Source organism: Pleurodeles waltl, chromosome 4_1 (genome assembly GCF_031143425.1).
Source record: "Pleurodeles waltl isolate 20211129_DDA chromosome 4_1, aPleWal1.hap1.20221129, whole genome shotgun sequence".
NCBI lineage: Eukaryota > Metazoa > Chordata > Amphibia > Caudata > Salamandridae > Pleurodeles > Pleurodeles waltl.
Window position 1 is genome coordinate 531005139 of NC_090442.1, and position 11369 is coordinate 531016507.

Below are 11369 nucleotides of genomic sequence, written 5' to 3' on the forward strand. Positions count from 1 at the left end.
CAACCTGGCTGGCGGTAACGGGTGTCGTGGGGGGCCCCTGGGGGCCCCTGCAGTGCCCATGCCAATGACATGGGCACTGCAGGGGCCCCCTAACAGGGCCCCACCAAGATTTTCAGTGTCTGCCAAGCAGACACTGAAAATCGTGACGGGTGCAACTGCACCAGTCGCACCCCTTCCACTCCGCCGGCTCCAATCGGAGCCGGCATCCTCATGGAAGGGGGTTTCCCGCTGGGCTGGCGGGCGGCCTTCTGGCGGTCGCCCGCCAGCCCAGCGGGAAACTCAGAATTACCGCGGCGGTCTTTTGACCGCGCAGCGGTATTCTGACGGCGGGACTTTGGCGGGCGGCCTCCGCCGCCCGCCAAAGACAGAATGACCCCCATAGTAATGTGTTTTATATGTCCTGACAGTGAAATACTGCTAAATTTGTTTTTCACTGTTGCAAGGCCTGTCCCTCTCATAGGTTAACATGGGGGCTACCTTTAAATATGATTAAAGTGTAGATTCCCTTTGGGAGCGGATAGACATGAGTTTGGGGTCTCTGAGCTCACAATTTAAAAAAACATCTTTTAGTAAAGTTGGCTTTAAGATTGTGTGTGAAAATGCCACTTTTAAAAAGTGAGCATTTTCTTGCTTAAACCATTTCTGTGACTCTGCCTGTTTGTGGATTCCCTGTCTGGGTCAGTTTGACAGTTGGGCTGTTTGCCTCTCTCTAGACAGTGACATAAAGGGAGCTGGGGTGCAGCCTGCATATCCTGATGAGCCATCTGTGCTAGGAGGGAGGGGAGGAGTGGTCACTCACACCTGAAAGGGCTGTGCCTGCCCTCACACAATGCAGTCTCTAACCCCCTGGTGTGTGTCTGGGGCCTGGCCTGGGCAAGGCAGGATTTCACATTCAAAAGATACTTTACTTTGAAGTAAGCCTACTTCAAAGGGAAAAATGGGTATTAGAAGGCCACCCAAAACCACAGCCTTTGGAACACTTCTGGAAACCAAGAGGAACCTCTGCCTGGAGAAGAGCTGCAGAGCTGAGGAAGAAGAGCTGCCCTGCCTGTGATTGTGCTTTAAAGAGCTATCCTGCAGTTGCTGCTTCTGCCTGTGCTAGAGGACAAAGACTGGACTCTTTGTGTGCCTTCCTTCTTGTGAAGAACTCTCCAAGGGCTTGATTTAGAGCTTGCCTCCTGTTGTTTGAAGTCTCAGGGACAACAAAGACTTCTCCCTGCCCGAACCTGGAGCCTGTGCTGAGACTCCTACTCTGCCAGTTCCTGGGATCCTGAAAGGAGAATCTGGAAGGATTACAGTGAGATATCGAATCACAGACCGCTGTGCGGGGAAAAGATCGACGCAACTCCGAGATGCAGCTGAAAAATCAATGCGCCGCCGGCTTCACAACTGAATTCGACGCTCGCCTGTCGGGCGGCTGGAAGATTGACACACGCGGCTGGAGAAACAACGCGCAGCATCGCTGATGGAGGCTGGTGAGATCGCAACCCACACTGCATAGTTTTCGGATCATCGTGCGGCAGTATTTCCGACACAAACATTGCTGGGCGTGTAAAAACGATGCCAATCGCTGGGCGTGTAAAACTGACCGGACCTGAGAGTGCTGTTCGGATCGACACATCACTCTCCTGCAGAGAGAAGAAATGACGCACGCCGACCCAACTGAAGTAGAAATGATGCAAGGTCTCGCTGATGAGTGATATCAACGCATCGCAAGCCCTTTTTGACACACACTCGCCCGTGCGGGGTTTTGACGCATCCAGGTACATTTTCACGCTAACAGCGCTAGCGTTGTGTTTAAAATTACATGAAGACTCTTTTTGGTTTTTAATTGATAACTTGACTTGTGTATTGTGGATTTTTGGCGTTTTGGTCTTGTTTTGTTTAAATAAATATTGTCTGTTTTTCTAAACCTGTGTTGTGTCATTTTGTAGTGTTTTCATTGAGTTACTGTGTGTGTTGGTACAAATACTTTACTCCTAGCACTCTGAAGTTAAGCCTACTGCTCATGCCAAGCTACCAAGGGGTTGAGCGGGGGTTAGCTGAGGCTGATTCCCTTTTACCCTGACTAGAGTGAGGGTCCTTGCTTGGACAGGGGGTAACCTGACTGCCAACCAAAGACCCTATTTCTAACAGTTATCATTTATTCGGATTCAGAATATGTCACTACCACTGTGCATTCTAGCATTCACAGGTGGGAAATGAGGGGAGTTCTTAAATCTGATGGATCCCCTGTAATGCATAAAGATTTATTGGTGCAATTGATAAAGGCTTTAACTCTACCATCCAAGGTAACAATTATAAAATGTGCAGCACACACCAATCAGCAAGACCTTGTCTCCAGGTTTAATGCCTTGGCAGACTCGGCAGCAAAAGAAGCAGCTAAAACATCTCCAAATTATAGTGAACAGTATGAACACACATTAGGGATGATGACAAGCAGACAACAGAATGCTCCTGAATTACCACCCCCACATACAGAGACAGCACAATTACATTTACGCGAATTGCAAGAACAAGCACTACCTCATGAAAGGGACCTGTGGGAACAGTGATGGTGTACACAGTCACCAACAGATGTTATCTATAGGCAAGAAAGCACAGGTAAACCAGTAATTCCACAAGCCCTGTTACATACAGCCGTAGAGCAACCACGCCTCCCTGCACACACTGCAAAGGAATATCGTCTTGCTACACTACCAATTGGTTTATTCCACGATTATCTGAAATGATTGTTATGTACATTGCAGAATGTGCAGTCTGCCAACAATACAGCCCTAGACCCACACTAAAAGTAATTACCTCAACAATATCACGTCTGACAGGCCCATTTCAAAATGTACATTTAGATTTTATTGACATGATTGAGAGAAGTAACAATTACAGATACCTTATTGTGGTGGTCTGCCCCTTTTCAAGGTGGATCGAGGCAGGACCATATGTACATAATGATGCTAAAGCAGCAGCCAATTTTCTGATAAGAGAGGTGATACCGAGGTGGGGAAATCGCAGAAGGGATCCACTCAGATGACGGCACACACTTTGTTAATGCAATGTTTCAGTACATCTGCACCTCTCTAGGAATAAATCATAAAGGACCTGATTACAACTTTGGAGGAGGTGTTAATCTGTCCCACAATTGACGGTAAAGTGACGGATATACCACCAGCCGTATTACGAGTCCATTATATCCTATGGACTCGTAATACGGCTGGTGGTATATCCGTCACTTTTGGGACAGATTAACACCTCCTCCAAAGTTGTAATCAGGCCCAAATTGTCATCTGTTTATCATCCCCAAAGTAATGGTATAGTGGAACGCCTTAACGGCCTGTTAAAAAACAAAATTAGTAAATTATGTGCCACACTGCAGAAAAACTGTCTATATTGCCTTCCATTAGCTTTATATGCCCTCGGGAACCAACCAGGAAGTGATGATCACTTCACCCCTCACCAGATAGTGATAGGACGTCCTATGCCGACTCCCTTAACGATAGCTCGACAGAAGACAGATGCTCAAAAGACAGCTGAGGTTTTAGGACAGGAAATGAGTAGTTATTTATCTCAGTTATTGAAGTCTGTCAAGTTCTTCTCTAAACAGGTGTTACGACAGGAGAAGTGAACCACCGCAGCCCAGCAGACCAGTCCAATTTCCGTGGGCCAGCAAGTATACATCCGCAATTTCGTAAAACGATCGAGAGACAGCAAGTTCGAGGGCCCCTACTTAGATACCCAGAGCACCCCCACAGCAGTGAAAGTGGAGGGCAGGAAGCCATGGATAGCTCTGTCAGACATTCGATTGGCCCCTGCTTCATGTCACGCATCGCCATCTTCACAGGAACTTTTAGAGGAGGGCAAAAAAAAAGACGAAGGACAACGTTCCTTTCAAAGAAACCAGCTGAGTTCCTATTCGATACTGCTAGTGGACAGTTATGTATTTCAATTTTGTTTTTCTGTTCATGTCTTCTTATGCTAGCAATTGTATTTCAATGGTATTTTAGCCCATGCATGGCAATATGTCAGTATAATAAGCGCTTGCAGAGAGAAGTATATAAGTATGAAAATGTATCCCATAATATCCATATTAGTTTGTTAGACAACATGTGGTACCAGCATATGACGGAGATAAGCATGCAGACTACTAATAAATCATGTTTTGCTTGTTCTCTGATTTCACATGCCAGTGACACAGACCGACTGCAATCGCCAAAAGACGTACCCCCAAATGTTACTCAATGTTTATTACATCCATATCTTTGCGAAATGCGAGCACAGATGCAACCCTTATAGATAAGACAGGGAGCGTTCCTAGTAAACACCACACAATATGAGGAGGAGTTAGCTGATATAATGAATGTCCTGACAGACCGCAAGGAGTTAATAGTGAAGTTGGAAACAAAGGCTAAGACTGGGGTCATGAGGTATAAGAATAAGAAATGGAAAACTAGAATACTAGAGCAGGGATTCCTGGGAATATCACGACCTACACTTTTCTGTAAAAACTACTCAGCCACTCCTATGCCCCATAATTGTCAGGAGAGTCCATATTTCCGAGTAAATAGATCAGTATACGTGAATGATCAGTGGCACCATGGTGCAACATTTAGATGTAGAGCTCTCTCTTTATGGACGGGATATCAGAGTGACAGTAGCACGCAACAAAAATGTCAGGCTATATGGGACGAAAATATATCTAGATTAACCTGGGTAGAAACACCATCCACTCTTCGAGCAGGTAGAACACCAATTGTTTTCTTTTTATGTTTCAGGGGGAATGGAACGGTCCCGGTAGGGAGGAACATCAATTGCATCACCACAAGGTACAATGCTGACATGCACAGGGGCACCTCCAATATGATGTACTACTACTGGCAATGCGGAAAATGGCTGTATACGCGCCTTCCTTCCAGATGGAGAGGTCTTTGTTCTTTGGTTATTGTGCACACCCCCTCCTTGGTGATTCTAGGGGTGGACATCTCAAAGTTACATGACCATCCCATGAGCCATCCAACCGCCTTGCTACACCATCAGAAGAAGAGATCTGCAGATTATTTAGGCACTACAACCTGGAAAGACGTTCCACAAGAGCACTGGTTGTTCAATGATGCCCAGTTGTTCTTCGGAAACATCTTCCCATTTGTCCAAGCAAAGGCAACTGCTAACCCGATGGGAACTGAAGAAGACCATTAACGCGACAATTCATTTCCTGACCCTGCAGCACTAGTCTGGCACTTTGCAGGATTAGCATAAAAAATGTTGACGCTAATCCTGCAAAGCACCCAGAGGCCCATTGTAACCAATGGAAACCTCCTTTTAATGCCTGCTCTGAGCAGGCATTAAGAGTGCAGGAAAACAATGATGCAAAGAAATCTGTCAGATTTATTTGCGCCATTAGTTTGGCCCCCCCCTAACAGAAGGATGCGGGATGCCCCTTTAGATACATTATGCCTGGCGCAGGCATAATGTAGCGCAAAGGGTTACAAAGTGGCGCAATGCATGCATTGTGCCACTTTGTAAATATGGCGCAGTATTTTTGGCCTTCTAATGCCACATTAGCATAAAAAAATGACACTAATGTGGCATTAGAATGGAACTAAGGGCTCTTAAATATGCCCCTATTGGCATATTTGAAAAAAGTGGGGCTGCACATAGTGCTGCACAACTTTTCTTGTGTCCCTCAGGACCTCCCTAACGCCACCATGTGTGCGCTGTATTTAAAATACGGCACACCATGGCAGTGGTTAGGGGACTAGCATCAGAATTTTTTACGCTAGTCAGGTGCTTTGCAGGATTAGCGTAAAAATGTTTGATGCAAATCCTGCAAAGCATCCAGAGGCCCATTGAAACCAAGGGAATCCTCCTTTTAACCCCTGCTCTGAGAAGGAGTTAAAAGTGCCAGAAAAAATGAAGCAAAGAAATCTGTCAGATTTCTTTGCATCGTTTTTTTTGGTCCCCCTAGCAGGGGGAATGACACCTTTGCATACATTATGCCTGGCGCAGGCATAACGTAGCGGAAAGGGTTACAAGGTGGCACAATGCATGCATTGCGCCACTTTGTAAATATGGCACAGCCTTTTTGGCCTTCTAACGCCACATTAGAGTAAAGAAATTACGCTAATGTGGCATAAGAATGGCGCTAGAGGCTCTTAAATATGTCCCTATATTTTATGTGAATACCTGAGTGGGTTAGTAAAGCCAGACTTTACAAGTGCTTTAAAACACATGAATGTATGTGAAAGGGGAGCGATGGAGAGATAAGGGGCACATTTGCCAGGTGGTAGTGAGTGAAACCGAGGAGGAGGTCATGGGGTGTGGGGCGCCAAAATAAACTGTCGCACAGGAAGCCACCGGTCCTAAAGCTGGCCCTGAGTACAATCCTTTGCCTGAAGCTCGTGAGTGGGAAGAGCAGCCCAGTGGAGAAATATGAACGCACCACTGGTTACTCACAGGTTCAAATAGGGTCCTGACAAATGAAGGTGGGGGCCTGTGCGGAAGCATGGCAATTCCGCCGAAAACTTGTGTATGCAAATATAACTCTAGCAGATGAAGGAGCAGAAAAATATAGACAAAGAGAAAATGCTAAAATGAAACAAATTAACAAGCAGATACTAAGCTGCAACTGCAGAAAATTGTACACATCTGCACAACGCTGTGCAAAATCCAATGACTGCAGAAGCATACCTCAAAGCATCCTTTTGTATATTGTATGTTGTATACTGTGCTATGTGTAGTGCTGACATCTGGGTCTTGTCAGCCAGCTAAATCTCTCGGTAACCGAACCACAAAAAATCCTAAACGGCAGAAAAATATTAACTAACTTTGTATAAATATTTATCTAAATAGCATTTCAGGCTACCTAAAAACCGTTACAGAAGCACTCCTCTAATCTCATTCCAGTGTCATGAGCGTAAGAATTATATCTAAAGTAAAAACAGGTTGTCCACTAGAATCACAGAGATTATTTGAACCTCTAGCGAAATATAGGGCCTCATTCCGACCCTGGCGGTTTGGAAAGCACCACCAACAGCCTGGCAGTGCTTCCTGGGCCATTCTGGCCGCGGTCAGAAAACCGGGTCCGGCGGTTTCCCGCCGGATTAACCCCGGTTGGCCCGATCCTCCATGGCGGCGCTGCAAGCAGCGCCGCCATGGGGATTCCGACCCCCTTCCCACCAGCCTGTTTCTGGCTGTTTTCACCGCCAGGAACAGGATGGCGGGAACGGGTGTCCTGGGGCCCCCTAACAGGGCCCCATTAAGCTTTTCACTGTCTGCCTAGCAGACAGTGAAAAGCGCGACGGGTGCCGGATTCAGTGTTGCAGGCCGCTTTCCCGCTGGGCCGGCGGGCGCTATTTTGGCTAGCGCCCGCCGGCCCAGCGGGAAAGTCAGAATGGCCCCAGCGGTCTTTCGACCGCGGAGCGGGCATCTGGCGGTTCCCGCCAGGCGGGCGGCGACTGACGCCCGCCGAGGTTAGAATTATACCCATAATCTTTTCCAAACTTTACCGCCAATATTCAAGAAAACAAAGGTTGTCGCTGTGTACTATGTAAAATTACACTTATTAGAAGTGGGTTCTCGCCAGAGTTAAAATTTTGCGTGAGGTACTCTCTTGTCTATGGTAGGGATGTTAGAGGTCAGCTCAATGTATTGTCCATACAGTTTCTAAAATCGTATGGCATGTGGCTTTGCGCAGCACCTGCAGCCATAACGCTCATCAAGAAATACAGTTTCTGCAAGATATTTTCTGTTCGGGCCAGTCTACAGTGAACAAAGATTATGAAAAAGCAGGAACTAGGTGGCATAATAATCAGCACAGTAATCAGCATTGACAGAAGATTCTGCCCTGGTCATAACAAATGCACATATATACTAAATGTATATTATTTCTAATACAAAGTTTAAATTTAGCTACTCTCACATCAACTTGGCATCTGCTGTAAAAAGATTGTTCAGCCCACTATTTAATGTCTTTTCAAGCTTGAGTAGCAATTCTTTTCCTTGCTGCTGATTTTGAGTTTTTTGTTTGATAAACAACTTTATTGTTTTTAAAGATTTAGAGCAAGTCACATTGAAATCCATCAATACAACACATGTACAGGGCACCTTTGAGTGCACTCAGGATATACAATGTAGAGGTCAGCAGATCTTACAATAACATTATAGGTCCCGTTGTAGCACTTCTGCTTCTGCATTCTGCTTGGTCGGGCAGCCCAGCACCTCATACACTGGTCTCTCCTGCTGGGCGCACCAGTCAATGCTCCACCTCCATTGGGATAGTGAGGTAGATTTCACAAGTGTCTAGTGGGCAACAATATCTCTTTTAGCCACCAGCAGTGCCATCCCCAGGAAGGTGCGATTGGCCCGGTTACCCCCTACTCCCTCATGGACCCCCAAGTGGATTGAAATTGGAGCCCTATCTAGATCAACACCTAGCGTAGTGGACAGTTCAGTTATAATCATCTCCAAGTACAGGACTATCATGGGATACGCCCACACCATATTGAAAAAATCAGCATCAGGCTGCGAGCAGCCGGGGCACTGGGAGGCGTCTCGGAGTCCCACCCTGTGCATTCTGTCTGGCGTGAGATAGGTGCAGTGTAAGTAATAAGTCTGGATAAGGTGGAGCTGCAATGACATAGTCAGAACTCTAGGCGCCATCAGAGCATCGCACCAGTCATCGTCCTCAAGTTGCCCCAGCCAACCCTCCCATCGAGAGCTAAGGCATGTCAGTGGATGCTGTGTGTTAATACTCAGGGTGCGATACATTTGAGACACTCCATCTTTTCCCAGCGCTCCCATCATAATCTTTGCTTCTATTGGGCTGAATTCAGGTAGTGCCATGTCTGTCTGGATATGGGCCTTCAATTGGTGTCGTAATTGTAAGTATTTGCGGAATTGGGTATTTGAAAGGTAATACTGCTGCCTGAGGTCATGAAACAAAAGCATGTGGGGCCTGCTCAAAACATCGCCCAATAATGTGATGTCTATGGTGTTCCACTTGCCAAATTCTTCTAGGACGGAAACTTCTCCAAGCCACATGCCGTGGCACAGAGGGGTCTGTTGGGTAAGTTTAGACCACCAGCCCGTGGAGGTCAGTGCAGCCCTCCATTGGGTCACCTCTGGGATGTTGTTAGAAAGTGGTGCACCATAGAGCAATGCCAAAAGGCTAAGGAGTTCAAGTTGATATGCTGGGTCTGACCACCCACCTCCAAACGAATAGTTGATTACCAACAGCTGGGAGGCCAGGTAATATAGACATAGGTTCGACATCCCAAGTCTCCCTTCGTAGGTGTCCGCTGGCAGGTAGAAAAGGCCAACCGGGTTCACAAATTATGCCATAAAAACTACTTCACCACGATTCTATTTTATTGAACCAATGTCCCGAGATCGTGGTTTTAAGGTTTTAATATCATTTGCTGACCAGTACCCAAACATAATATCATGAAAGAGAGTGTTGTCAAAAAGTTAAATTAATATTTATGATGAACCTCTTTCTGCTAAATGTCACAGTGAATTTTCACTGGTATACGAATGAGTTAACATAATTCAATCAAGTGAAGAGGGTGGTAATTAATATGAAAGAAAGTTATGAAAGAGGAAAAGGCAGAAGAGTGCAAATAATTTCATTTGATGTTCTCACAATTTAAAACCAAACAGTAACAGACATAAAGTTAGACATAGTTAATATTGGTGATAAACTACACTAGTTCCACAGAAACTATTTTAATTTATATATATGTACTATACCATGTAATGGTTGGTTTAGGCGAGCCAAAGTATTTACAATCCAGCAAAGCAGGACTGTTTGCAATGACCTGGTACACCATGTGGGGAGCGGTAAGAATCCGGGGAGGCTCCGCTAAAAAGAAAAAAAACAGAACCGTTGTTTAACATCTAGCATATTCAAAACTCTACTGTTTCCCAATGTGATTAAAATGTGATTGAAGAATATATAGGACCACATAGTGAAGAATCAGTAAAAAGAAATGAAGCTAACTTCAGAGAGAAATACATAATTGGGGGAGAAAAACAGCCAAAGATCTCACCTAGAACATTGACAAAGGCATTGGCTAACAAGTATCCAAATTTGTTGGAGGCGTTGCACTGGAAAACAGCACTAGATTGCTCGTGTATGTTTGTAAACATGATTGTATCCCCATCTACACTCCGGCTGGGATCTGCAGGTGCAACTGTAAGTGTAAAATGAAATAGTTTATTAGTATTCTCTAAAAATAATCATATCCACAAAGTTAAAATTAGATTTGTTTGCAACACTTCTTGACTTTTAGCCAGTGAAAACAATATCTGGTGAGTATAATATTCTACCTGACTAGCATTGCGCTAGTATGTGTACCATGTTAGAACCAGGAATATTATTATCCACGGAGAAAAACTCACATTTGTTGAATTTTAATTGGTTGAGACAAAAACACTCCGGTCAGTGAAGCTGAATCCAAGTAGCAGAAAAACAAGCCATGAGATGATCAAGCAATCAACAAAAAACTACCGCCAGCCAGAATAAACATCTCAGGGCATTCTTGTATTGATTCTTCCACTGCAAAATTGACTGTCTCTCCTCTGCTTTGCACAGCAATTTTAGGGCATGGCAAACTAGATACCGAACTAGGGATCCACTTTAAGTGAGTGAAGTTTGCCATGATCAACAATGTTCTCAAGATGTAGGGTTGAGGATGGCAAAATGCTAAATTGCGTAACAAGATAAGAATAGTTTCATCAGTCTTGTCTGATTTATAAAGTCACTTCTTTAGTTTTAGCTTCTTGAAGCCCAGGTCACTTCAAAAGTTGTTCAACTGAGCAGCATGTCTGTGGTCAATTCTAGAATACCTAACAACCCACTTTCTGACTGTCACAAGGTCATTTACTTAAAAACAAAATCTCAGTTTTTAGGTTACTCCGAACAGTTATGATCAGAACATAATGTTCAAGAAATTATGTTATTGGTTGAAGGTGGTGGAAGCTCCACTCAAGCAACAAGCATAATTCTTGACAGGGTGAGCCACAAAAGTCACTAAATTCACCTGTGCTTTACCCTCTAGTAGCCTGGCATGAAGCAGTAAGGCTTAACTTACAGACAATGTGTAAAGTAATTTTGTAGCACACAGACGGTAATTAAGTGAAAACACAACACAAGAAAAAATAGAGTAAATTTTAATAAAGGCAATGCTACCAGAACAATAAAAATCCAACTAGTAGAACCAGAGAGTCTGATTTTTAAAGTTTGTAGTAAAATTAGTGCCAAAAGCACAAATGGACAACTGTGGTTATCTGGTCGCCCCAGACCAGGCGAAAGTGACAAGTTAAGGCTGACCGTGACAGAAGGCAAACTGAGTACAGGGATAAGGTAAATCCCACTG

General features: G+C 44.8%; 1 pseudogene; it reads right to left on the reverse strand.

Annotated features, from left to right (window-relative positions):
- Nucleotides 1-10652, reverse strand: part of LOC138287170 (neuronal cell adhesion molecule-like) — a 246893-nt pseudogene extending 236241 nt beyond the window's left edge.
- Between the last annotated feature and the right edge of the window lie 717 nt (nt 10653-11369).